The sequence below is a fragment of the Rhinolophus hipposideros genome, assembly GCF_964194185.1.
Source record: "Rhinolophus hipposideros genome assembly, chromosome: 3".
Classification (NCBI taxonomy): domain Eukaryota; kingdom Metazoa; phylum Chordata; class Mammalia; order Chiroptera; family Rhinolophidae; genus Rhinolophus; species Rhinolophus hipposideros.
Genome location: NC_138049.1, coordinates 25,020,040 through 25,033,504, shown reverse-complemented (window position 1 = coordinate 25,033,504; position 13,465 = coordinate 25,020,040).

Below are 13,465 nucleotides of genomic sequence, written 5' to 3'. Positions count from 1 at the left end.
CTTGCCTAGGCAGAACTTCCTGGTCACAAAACCCAAAGCCCGCGCGCGCCAAACCCAGAGCCCGCGCGCGCCAAACCCAGAGCCCGCGCGCGCCAAACCCAGAGCCTGCCCATTTCCTTGTACCTCATATGGCATCGCCCTGTCCTAGCCTATCAGCCCGCGACAAATACCTCGCCACCCTATGACATAGCATATCCCACCCCCATCTGACATAGCTATATATATAACCCGCCATCTTAATAAAATTTTGAGGCTTGATCAGATCCCTGTCTTGCCTCCATTCTTCGCGTCTCCTGTCTCCCCCCCTTTTTTTTTCATCCTCAACAGGTTTCTTCCCCTCGTCCCACGTTGCATTGTCCTGCCGGTCGGGACATTTTGGCGCCCAACGTGGGGCCCGAGGTACGAAGATTCTATGAGGACACCTACTCTGGAAACCGCCGCGGCCCCCCCCCCTCCCTGAGCCTCCACGGGCTGGCTTCTTTCGAGCCCACGCAGTTTTCACTCGTGGGACAAGACTCGAGGGCCTCCCCGGCGCGAGTGTGGCTTGTTTCGAGCCCGTAAGGGACAAGACTCGACAGCCCCCTCGGCAGTAAAAAGGCTCGTTTGGAGTTCACGAGGTATTCACCCGTAAGAAAAGACTCCAAGTTTGCCCGACGTTGGAGTAGCCGCCCAGCGAAGGACGAGAGATTGGTGAGTAGGTGATTGACATGGGACAGGAGTTGAGTTCACATGAACTCTTCCTTAAGGGTATTAAGGAATCTCTCAAGATGCGGAGAGTTAAGGCTAGAAAAAAAGATTTACGTGAGTTTTTCAGTTTTGTCTCTGATATCTGCCCCTGGTTCCCCCAAGAAGGAACGATTGATCAAAAATATTGGAAGAGAGTTGGAGACTGTTTTAATGATTACTATCGGGTTTTTGGACCCAACAAGGTCCCTGTATCGGCATTCTCATATTGGAATCTGATTAATGATATCCTAAAAATACATTCCTCAGACCCAGATGTTAGAGAGATCTTACAGACAGGGGAAACAGTCCTAAAAGAGAGTTCCCGCCCCCCTTCTGTCTGCCAATCTGTTTCAATAGACATGCCAGAGGAACCTAAAAAACAAGCTGATAATCAGGAAGCCTCTGCCTTAGAGAATCACCCATTAAAAGACCCCCCTAAAATCTACCCTTCCCTTTTGGCCTTTAATAATCAGGACCAGCTCTCCCCAAGAGACCAGATAGATTTAGAGGAACAAGCTGCCCGCTATAATAAAAAAGAAGATCCCTGGGGCCTCGCCGTGCCAACCTTGCGCGCCCCTTCACAAAAAATACATACCCCTCCCCCTTATGTCCCCCCTCAGGAACTCCCAACATTCTATAACCCAGTCTTAAACCCAAACCCACCCCTATTCCCTCAAGACACCCTAGTTCAAAACACCCCATCCTTAACCGATCCCATTAGGCAGGCAAAAATATCTTTAACCCAAGAAATTTCTTCTCTTAGAGAGACACTCCAACAAAAACGCGAACATATGCAACTCCTAAAGGAGCTGCATGCCCTTGAAAAAGAACTTAAAACCTTAATGCCTAACCAAAACCCTGAAAAACCTCAAAAAGGCCCAATACTTAATAAAAAGACCCTAATGACCTTTCCAGTTACCCGCAGCCAAAACCGTGGCCCACCCTCTCAAGAGGATACAATGGAAGAGACTGACAATGAACCCCCCGACTCTCATAATCCCCCCTCGGCCGATGAGGCCTCTGACACAGAAGACCCAGAAGATAACACTCCCAACTCCAATGATCCCACTGGCCAAAAATATCACCGGCTAGGCATCAAACATATTAAAGATTTAAAAGGTGCAGTAAGCTCTTATGGCCCGACAGCGCCCTACACCTTGGCAATTCTTGAAGGTCTCAGTGACCGTTGGCTCACACCCAATGATTGGTTTAAATTAGCTCGTGCCACCCTTTCTGGGGGGGACCACGTCCTCTGGCACACAGAGTTTAAAGAAAACTGCCGAGAGATAGCACAGCGCAATAGTGAAAATAGAACAACAAGATCATGGACTCGGGATAAATTACTAGGAGAAAAACCCTATCATACCAATGAAATCCAGGCAACTTTTCCCCCGGGGCTGTTAGCTCAAATTCAGAACGCTGGTCTCAAGGCGTGGCGCCGCCTACCTCCAAGAGGCTCCGCTACCACCTCCCTGGCAAAGATTCGTCAGGGCCCCGAGGAGCCATATTGTGAGTTTATCAGCAGACTCACCGACGCCGCCGAACGGTTGGTCGGAGAAGGCGAGAACGACAGCGCCTTTGTTAAACATTTAGCCTATGAAAATGCTAACCCCACTTGCCAGGCAACCATTCGCCCCCACCGTGGAGGCAACCTTGCTGACTACATTAAACTATGCTCAGGGGTTGGAGCCTCCCATACCTTGGGACTCGCTATCGGAGCCGCCCTCCGAGACTTTGCCTCAAACAAGCCTCCTAATCAACAATCTAGATTATGTTTCTCCTGTAAACAACCTGGACACTTTAGTCGAGATTGCCCAATAAAAAATAGAGGTCCACAACCCCAAAATTCATCACAGCCCCCACCGACACCCTCCAGACCAATGCCTTCCACCGTGTGCCCAAGATGTCGACGGGGCAAACATTGGGCCTCTGATTGTTATTCTAAAACAGATATTGAAGGTATCCCCCTTTCCAGGAAACCGGGAAACCCCAGTCGGGGCCAGCCCCTGGCCCCTCCATCGGGACACAACCTAGGGGCTGTCAGGTTTGTTCCCCAACAACCAAGTCCTCAGATCCTCCCAGCTCAAGTGTCGGTTCCCTCACAATGGACCTGTACCAATAAGCCCCGCATTATTCCCCCCATTGCAGGACTACCACCGCCCTGCCCCAGCGAATGCAGCTATTTTGATCAAATGCATTCTTCCTGCTACACAACCACCCAAATTTGTACTGGCTCAGACAACCAAACTTATCTCACAGCCATGTTATTGAGACGTAGGTCCGCCACATTCGGAGGCGATTGGGACTCCACCTCCCTCTCTGACAATAACAAATATAGTCAGGCGGGCTGCAGTGGTACAATTGGAAATAAAGTCTGTTGGCCAACTAAAATGCCTGTCCACATTTCAGATGGCGGAGGGCCAAATGACATATTAAAAGAGACTCTTGTTACTGAGCACATTCAAAAAATACTCCACCACCTATTCCCCCCTTTAACTTACCACCCCTTGGCTCTCCCAAAATCCCGGGATATGGATTTAGACACACAAACCAACAACATTCTCGAATCCACCTTCTGGGCCTTAAATCATTCCAACCCTTCTCTTGCCCAGGACTGCTGGCTTTGCATGACTATGGGAACTCCCATACCTACTGCAATCCCCTCCAATATCACAGTAAACACACAAATCTCTAACTGTTCCCGTCTCTCCCTTCCTCTTAGAGTTCAACCTGTAGGATTTAATACCTCCCCCTGCTATCAGGGACGATTTCAAAACAACACTTTTGATGTAGATCTAGGGTTTGTCACTTTTACTAACTGTTCTGACATCATTCAAGTTAACGGAACCTTGTGTTCTAGCCCTGGACAAGTTTTCATATGTGGGAACAGCCTCGCTTACACCACGTTACCCACCAACTGGACTGGACTTTGTGTCTCAGCTAGTCTCCTCCCTGATATCTCTATTATCCCAGGAGACACACCTGTCCCTCTCCCCAGCCTAGAATTTGCCACCGGGCGCCACAAGCGTGCTATTACAGCCATTCCCTTACTCGTAGGGCTAGGAATTACTGCTGGAATAGCCTCGGGTACCGCGGGAGTAGGTGTTGCAGTCCAGTCCTACAATAAACTATCACGCCAGCTGATAGATGATGTCCAAACACTTTCTGGGACCATCAATGATCTCCAAGATCAGATTGACTCTTTAGCTGAAGTAGTCTTACAAAACCGTCGAGGCCTAGATCTTCTCACTGCAGAACAGGGAGGTATCTGCTTAGCTTTACAGGAACGCTGCTGCTTCTATGCTAACAAGTCTGGGATCGTCCGAGACAAGATCAAAAAACTACAAGAGGACCTAGTAAAAAGACGCAAAGAACTCTTCGAAAACCCACTCTGGACGGGTCTCAACGGACTTCTCCCCTACCTGCTCCCCACCCTTGGCCCCCTCCTATGCATCCTTCTCTTAATAGCCTTCGGGCCATGGGCTTTTAGGCGCATTACTGACCTCATTAAAAACCAAATCGATGCTGTTTTGGCCAAACCAATCCAAATCCATTATCAGCGGCTAGCAACAGGGGACGGCCTCGAAGAAGGCTATCTTGGCTTCCTCCCCACGGGGACGACATAATACTAAGGGTATGTCTACTCCCCCCACGAGTTGGGGAGGGGTATGGGCACCGAGGTGAGTGCAAAGCAAAGCATTTGCAAGGAAAGGGCTCGACTCACAACGGTCGGCTCCCTTTAACTTTCCTGAGAACATACCTGGTTTGCATAGAGGTTGGTATCAAAAAATCTCTACCTCTCCTCCACAAAAGATACCCAAAACCATCCAATAACGAGCTCTGCTCGTTGGAGGAACCAGGCCTCTGTTCCCTCACTCGGTCAAGGCCCACCTCCTTAAAACAAACAAAAAGGGAGGAGATGTCGGAAGCCATAGAAATCCCCAGGCCTTGCCTAGGCAGAACTTCCTGGTCACAAAACCCAAAGCCCGCGCGCGCCAAACCCAGAGCCCGCGCGCGCCAAACCCAGAGCCCGCGCGCGCCAAACCCAGAGCCTGCCCATTTCCTTGTACCTCATATGGCATCGCCCTGTCCTAGCCTATCAGCCCGCGACAAATACCTCGCCACCCTATGACATAGCATATCCCACCCCCATCTGACATAGCTATATATATAACCCGCCATCTTAATAAAATTTTGAGGCTTGATCAGATCCCTGTCTTGCCTCCATTCTTCGCGTCTCCTGTCTCCCCCCCTTTTTTTTTCATCCTCAACAGGTTTCTTCCCCTCGTCCCACGTTGCATTGTCCTGCCGGTCGGGACACACAAGAATAATTATTTACAGCAATTCCCAATGGCTGTGTTCTCGTTTCATTTAGCTGTTTTAACAGTATGCTAATGACAGGAAGAAAACATACATATAAAATATTGTAAGCATCAGGACTTGGTAGGAGAGAGTAAGTTTAGCTTCTGACCATGAAATCTTATTCTGTGGTTGTCTTCTTAATGGCATCTCTTGAGGCCAGTGGCTTTGAATTTTCCCAATTGTATAGGGTCACTCTGGCAGCATTGACCAAGTAGAAAATATTCAGCCAGAGAAAACAATAGCAGAAGTCACCCTTTAAGTGTCCTGCCTTCTATATCATGCAATTGACTCCAAGGCTCCCTACTAAGATGTCACTGTTTGACCAGTTTGCTTTAAAACAGCTTAATTAGCTGAAAGGAAAGCTATGTCTGAGCATGCTTGTGAGGAAAAAAAAAAAACACCAAAAAGATCCTTCCTTTCAGAAAGCGCATGCTCTATCTTGTCAGAAATCTTTGGTTCTGAAAATAAAACAACATTCTTTGCATAAGCAATCAAGTTCCTGACAACAAATTTTCCTGGATTAGGAAATAAGTGGTCTGGATTTGCTTCCATGTGGGCATTTGAGTTCAGGCCCTATCTATCTGGGTCTGCATGGGACCCAGACACAGTCACCTATGGCATTGCTAGAGGAATTCTCGCCAGTAGCATGTGTTTGTTTCTTTTATACAGCAAGGTTGAAAATCGACGTTACTGCGTACTGTAGATTTGCCGGTCCAAATCTCCTGAACTTGACTGTAATGTCAATAATACCAAAGTAACTCAAGTGCTAACATTGAAAACAACCTCATACCACTCGATTCGTGTGTTTTTGGTTAATTTTTTTTTTTTTCACTGTTCAAAAGAAACAACTCATGCTTCATTTCTGGGAGGACATGGCATGAAAACTTTTGTCATAATACTAGAAAATATTCCTGACTCAGTGTGGGCCTCCTATGAAAGCATGCATACCATCTGCTATCTCTGGACTTGGAGTCCTGCAGTGAACTTGGGAAGGTGTATTTAGAGCCCATCTTAAATTCCTTAATGCAAGAGGAAATTCTCTGGCTAAGAGTGAATTACACTTCTTGTCCTTTTTTGGCATGTGCTTCTGTGGCTAAACCCATCTGAGAGACACAGGAAACCTGTCTTTTCATTTTTCAAGGCAAATTGACAAGGAATTGCTTTCACTTTGATGGGGCTGGTGGAAACAGTTACAGAAAACTTGAATTCGTGTAAAGCAGTCCCACAGGTAAGCCAGAGAATTGTTCAAGAAAAGGAATAACCACTTGCCCCTTTACCACCCCTTCCAGAAAGCTTTGTGGATTTGTCCTCTCCTCTTCTCTCCTCTCCTCTCCTCTCCTCTCCTCTCCTCTCCTCTCCTCTCCTCTCCTCTCCTCTCCTCTCCTCTCCTCTCCTCTCCTCTCCTCTCCTCTCCTCTCCTCTCCTCTCCTCTCTTCTCCTCCTCTCTTCTCTTCTCTTTTTTTCTCTTCTCTCTTTTCTAAGTGGCAGAAGAAAATCCCCATGGCCCAAACAATACCTAAATGTAAAATTCAAATACTTCCAACAATGAACCACTGCAGTGTGGCCTGGCTACTTATCCAATTTCTCCCATAGTCTGTCGCCTCAGTAATAATTATCTGATGAACACACAAATTCCCAGGCAGCTCCAGTTTATTTTCACAACTTCTAAGTTATAATGAACACCACACTCCAACCAAAGTACATTTGTTTTTTTATTGTGCTGAGCTCCGGAGTTTGATATGACTGTAAATAGCCGTGTGTGTGTGTGTGTGTGTGTGTGTGTGTGTGTGTGTGTGTGTGTGTGGTGTGGTGTGTTTTGCCAGTCTAACTCAGGAAAGTCTAAATTGTGGTTTGCAAAGATGATGACACCCTTCCTAACGTAACATTGGATTTTAATCCGGAACAGAATCTCCACTTTTTTCTAATGAAGAGAATTGCTAAATTAGGGGGGGAAAAAGTCTATAATTAGCAATATAAATCCTTCCCCGATTTCAGGAGGTCACCAGATGAACTGATGCAGACTTCAGACACATCTGCTCTTTTGGCAACCACTGCCTGTTCCGAGCCTTCTCATTGGCTCACGCTAATCATATGCGAAGCCTCCTGCAAGCGATTTGTGTCTCCCCGGGCTGAAGCCTGGCAAAGCCAGGAAAGACGCTGCATTGCTCAGCTCTAAGTAATGACGCCGGCGCCGGGCACGGAGCTGCGTTCCGCCTTCAAAAGGCCAACAGTCTGGGCAGTGCAGCGGGAGCGCGGCGTGGCCGGGGGTGGGCAGTCGGAATAACCTTCCGAGGCTCCGAGAAGAATGTTTCCCAGGCTCAGGAAGGCTGCTGGCAGGCAGCTCTCTGTAATGAGCTGTTATTTTCAGAAGAGGGTTGGTGCCCACAAGGTGGCATCATTGGCGCCAAATTCAGAAGGCGGCCCTTAGCTAATCTTTGAAGTTGAGGTTTGGTGTGGGTAGAGACCCGGGAAAGCAGAAAGGCCATTCTCATGAAATCAAACCTTAATGAAGTTGTTTCTTGTAACATGCGTAAACAACAGTGAGGATAATGGTCAAATAGTGTTGCTTGAACTCACTGGCTATTGTGCTAGCAGGCAAGAGCTCAAAGGTCAAGGGCCTTGGACAGAACTGGCCATTAATTAATAATGTACACCAGACACTGTACTGTCCAGTGCACTGTTTCATAAGTGACTGTGATTGTAAACTATTGGCTTTTTTCAGTGGCTGACGATATGATACAAGTCCTAGGTTCCAGACTGAGCTTAGACTGTGCATCAGCAATTTCTCAATTGGGGATGGAATAATAAACTTCCTCTCTTTGAAAAAGCTGTGAAATATTGTCTGTATGCAGAGTAACCCAGAGGAATAAGGCACTTGAGTCTTGTTTTGCACCAATGCAGAGTTGAGAGGCAAAATATAATTCAATGGCATATTGTCCACATTCACGCCAGTTACTTGCTTTTGATATTCTGGTAAATTCCCTTTGCATTAAATAGTGAGTTTCACCTCATTTGTGAAACTTTCTTCTGATTAGAAGAGATCAGCAGCCTCCCCGAGTGATGCAGATGCAGGATCTGCATGTATTCATGTAGTAAACAATTCCTCATAAAGTACCCTAAAGTTAACAGTCACCTTTGCTCCATGTTACCTTCATTTTGATAACTGATAATTTTATGCCATCTTGCATCTAAAGATGTATGTGTCTATTTTATGGGGTTACCGGGTCTGAACAGAAGCTGGTCACTTAACACGCTCCCTGGTCCAGCTCTGAGGGCAGAACAGGCAGGAGTCACACTTGATCGCACACTGCATTTGGGAATGAGACTGGGGAAAGGGTGCTAAGAAGAGGGCAGAGGGGAGTGGGGAAAGTTTGGAGCCCTCCCAGCAGTTACAGGCCTCAGAGCAGGGGTGATCACTGGCTAAGCGTCCCCTGAGTGAAGCCTGAAGAGCCTTTGTGCCTTGACAGCATTCAAGAAGGGAAAACAAGAAAGAGAATAAAAAAGATCTACTATTTTTGAAAGCTCTCTCATATTTTACTATTTTATTTAACTCCTTGCCCACCTACTCTTATTTTCATCTCTCCCAAAACATCAACTGTGTGAGAAGACCGTATAGTTACAACATGCTTCTAGTGTCCATTTATTCCAGTATCTCTTAAGGTCAAGAACATGATAAGATATGTCCGTTAACTAAGAAGTGTATTTATGTAATATGCTGTCTCGAAGTCTTTCACGTGCCAATGAAATGTTCTTCATGCTACTTTAGAACTGTATGATTACTTCCTGGTAGACTTTTTTCAGATCCCAAAGTTAAACATTTCTAAAATTAACATTATTTGTTTATAGTAAAGGTGCCTGATCATAAACCCTGATCTCTGAGTTATGACATCTCAAAAAATGATCTTTCAATCTTTAGTAATTTTATAATTATTTATAATTTAGAAATTATTTATTATTTATAATTTTATAATTATTATAATTTATTAATTTTAGTAAGTTATAACTTCTATGCCTTCATGGAGAAGGCATAGTCTTCTTCATGGTCTTCTCTTTTACCACCTTTACCTGAGTTTCTTGTAGGTAATTAAGAGAAAAATTAAAGAAACTATTAAGGAAATTGTGGTGACAGAAGGGGGGGAGGAGAAATATCAGTTATGCACAGAATTTCTTTTATTGGTATTATTTAGATGTGATTTTTATTAAGATTTTACTAATATGATTTTGTATACAGAGAGTTAGAGAGTTATTTACTATCTTAGGCTGTCTACTCTAAAAGAAACTTAAAAAATTCTTTTGTTTCCAATTTTGTTGAGGTATAATTGACATACAGCACTACATAAATTTAAGGTGTACAGTATAAGGTGTACAGCATAATCATACTGCAAAATGATTAAGAAACTCAATCTTGACCCAAGAACACAAATGTGTGAAGGTTTAAAATTAAGTAACTGTGGTGATAGCTGTATTTTTCAAGGCTATTTTAAAAGATAGTTTTAACCAGCTGTTAATGGTGTTAAACTGAGGTGATCGTGAAATGCATTCATTCCCACCTTTTCACTGGTAAAACTTAGCTATAAGAAATATATAGTAATGTACAGTGGTGGATACATTAGATATTTTTGAAACATCTCTATGCAGGTTAATATAATATGACCTTGAATATTATTAACTAGCCAAAGACGAGTAGGAAAATGTTTTACACTTTTTGGTGCGTCTGACCTGGTAATAATTTGTATAAAATATGTGCGATAGAGTGAATTGAAAAATTAAAAGGCTAACTGCAAAGCTATAAGCATTATGAGGATGTAGGGCAACCCCTTTATGTGTGTTTAAATGTATTTTTATTACTACCTTATTACCAATAAAATACTTATTTGATTACATATTTACTTTATCTAAATAAAGCAGAACAGATTCTTGTTTTATTTCCTTTGCTGCTTATTTTGACTCCAAGTTGAATTGTCCAGATTTTTAGAGATTTCTCAAACCTGTAACAAAGCCCGATCATTTAGGGCTAGAACAGAAACGTCTTTCCTTTGAACAATAGACCCCCAAAACGTGGTTGGGGTCAGCTGAGTGAGCAAATCAGGGTTTGGAGTAGCAGGACCCAGCAGTGTGTGGGTTACCTTATATGCAGCATCCAGTTCATCTCTGAGGAGTCCTCAGAACCTGGAAGGCTGGGCAGTCTCCTTCCCAGGGGCACCTAGGGTCGATGGCCCAAGATCGAACGCAGGCAGCTGAGGGTCTAGGGTGAGAGCCCTAATTCGTTTTCCTGAGGCACCCCACGCCCCTCTGCCAATGCTCCAGATAGCAGGTTGGCTCTCCCTGCAACTTACAGAAGGGAATCTCACTATCCTGAGACTCTTCTTGTGTTGAAATAGAGGAGGAGATTCATACCTAAGTTCCCATGCATTCTCTGTGGGATGGGATGGCACAGGTGATGGTAACTGGTTTGCCCACCTGAGAACACAATGGGGAATCTAGCAAGTGTCAGGGGACTCCTCTCCATTCTTTTTAAAAAGAGCGTGTGCCCTTTCTCTCTGAATTGCCAGAAATGATGGAAATACGTACTTCGATGATGCCTACACATACAACACTTGATAAACTCAAAGTCAAAAGGAAATAGATAACGGAGCCTGTTAGGGGAAAAAAGAAAGCCACCAATAGAACTTCCAAGGTATCACTTTCTTTCCCCAAAGATATGTCACTCTTCGGTGTACATAAGGCTTCATGCACAGTGCCTGGCACAAATGAAAAGAGGAAGCGATTCTTCTTTTGTGGAATGGAGATGACACTAACTGTGCTGAAATGACCTTGACAATACCTTCTGTATTTTATATGAAGGAAGAGGAGTGGAAGATGAATCATCCGTGGTGTCCCTTGTCTGTGGCAGAAGGTAATTTATTATCTTTTGATCTCCATCTATAGAAAAGTAAAAAAAAAAAAAATTGAGGAAGAATAACCTGGAGAATGCAAATTCAGCAGGTCCATAATTTCCCAAGCAGATTTCTAACAGATCTTTTTATGAAAATGTTCCTTTCATACCAGTGCGGTCTCTCACAATAAGGCCCGATTTCTAGTCAAAACGAATGTCCGCTGTGATGCTGACAGCCGCTCAGTGGGATGGGGTCATACAACAGTACTGCAGGCGTCCAAGGGACATCGGTTCTCGACCCCTGTGTCAACCTCCAGAGTTCCCAGGGTCGGGTCAGCCTCCTAAAGATGCCTTTGGCCTCATTTGGGGGCACTTCTGGGGTATCCAACAGAACAGGGGCATTCTTTGCCAAAAGCTTTCCCAGCCCCATTTTGTGGCTTGCTTTGTAGAGTGACACTGTGGAGCATGAAAACAAAAATGCCTGGGGAGTGGAGGTTGGGGCAGAGATTGTTAGATCATGGAGAAGCCTGGAAAAGACAGGCCTCCCCTCCGGTGTGGCTTTGATGGGACGTATGGATTTATACTGGAGGAGTTTGAGATAAAGAAATGAAACGAAGCCTTCTTTGTGCGTCCCAGAAAATACGTGAGCCATACACACGTTCATATCGTGAATTTTTATTTTTCAAACCTTTGGCAAACACTGGATTGTAATCTTTATGGAATATACAAACTATTACATTAACACTCCACTCTTCTAGGGTCAGATTTAAGGAAACCGTGTGCTCCAGGACTGTCCAAAATAAGTGAAAAATGCCACTGTCCCCAAAGTCTCAGTCGCAAATCCCTTACCCTAGAGCTACACACTTTAGTTCATTAGGAACACACTCCAAATCTTATGGTCTCTTAGATTGGGTGCCTTTTCCTGGTCACAAACAACACTGAAGAAGGGAAAGAGAAAGGTGAGAAGTGTTAAAGGGACGGGTGATGTGACAACTGACATTCTGCTCAGAAGAAGGGGAAATTCAGGACAGAATTATATTCCTGCATTTAAAAAAAATACACTTATTGCTAGAGAAAACTCCAAATCACTAAGGCAAGTTTAAATGATATTAGTATGGGCAATACCTTCTATTTTATGAGGCAGAAACAGAAAATATAAATTTAAAGCAAATTTCCATTAAAAATATAGGTGAAAACAGCTCTTTGTGTCAGTGGTGAAGTTTACATTATTGTATAATTTACTTGTGCAGAACATGTTAATCTTTAAAGATGGATAATAAAACATTGCACTTGAATACATATAGTTGGAAATTTTTGACAGCTTATTATGCTTAAAATTTCTTTACAGAATAAGTTAATATGCATAGTTACTAAAGATGATAGTAATCAGCCTAATAAGTTGTGTAAGATAACCTTGCCCTTATGAGATTTATTTATACAAAGTAAAAATGGGTATGTCCTTTTCTATGACAGTAAATGCTTTTCTCCTGAGGGTGGCAGTGGGCTTTGCTTTCTTATTCATTGGAAGGCCTGTGAAAAGTCATGTACCAATCCTACCTCTAAAAGAAATGCTTTCAGGATGAAAAGCACTCCCCTACCAAAGCTAATTTCAGTGTCTAGTTCTGAAAACTTAGAAAAGACCGTTCAAAGTAGCTATTTTAAAAATCAAATGAAAACAAAATCATTATATCGAAAAGGTATCTTCACCCCCATGTTCATTGCAGCGTTATTTACAATAGCTAAGATATGGAAACAACCTAAGTGTCCATTGATGGATGAATGGCTAAAGAAGATGTGTTACACACACACACACACACACACACACACACACACACACCCCTCTACATACATGTATACACAATGGAGTGTTATTCAGCCATAAAGAAATCTTGCCATTTGTGACAACATGGATGAAACTTGAGGGCATTAGGCTAAGTGAAATAAGTTAGACAGAGAAAGACAAATACTGTACGATCTCACTTATATATGGAATCTAAAAAAGAAAAATAGCCAAACGAATAGATACAGAGAATAGATTGGTGGTTGCCTGAGGTAGGGGTGGGCGAAATAAGTGAAGGTGGTCAAATGGTACAAACTTCTGGTTATAAGATAAGTCCTGGGGATGCAATGTACAGCATGGTGACTCTACTTAACAGTGCTGTACTGTACCTTTGAAAATTGCTAGGTGAGTAGATCTTCAAAGTTCTCATCACAAGAAAAAATAATTGTAACTATGTGAGGTGACGGATGTTAACTACACTTTTTCTGGCAATCATTTTGCCATAAATTTGTATATCAAATCATTATGATGTACACCTAAAACTAATGTCAATTATATCTCAATTTAAAAAATAGAAAGGTTGCAAAGACTCCAAAAGAATTAAATGGTTAGAGAAATAAATGTTGACATAAATCACTGTTCCATTACTCCATCCTGTCATCAGCACTGATTAACATATGTAAAAGGGAGATGCAACTTCCTCATCAATCTCTTCACCAACT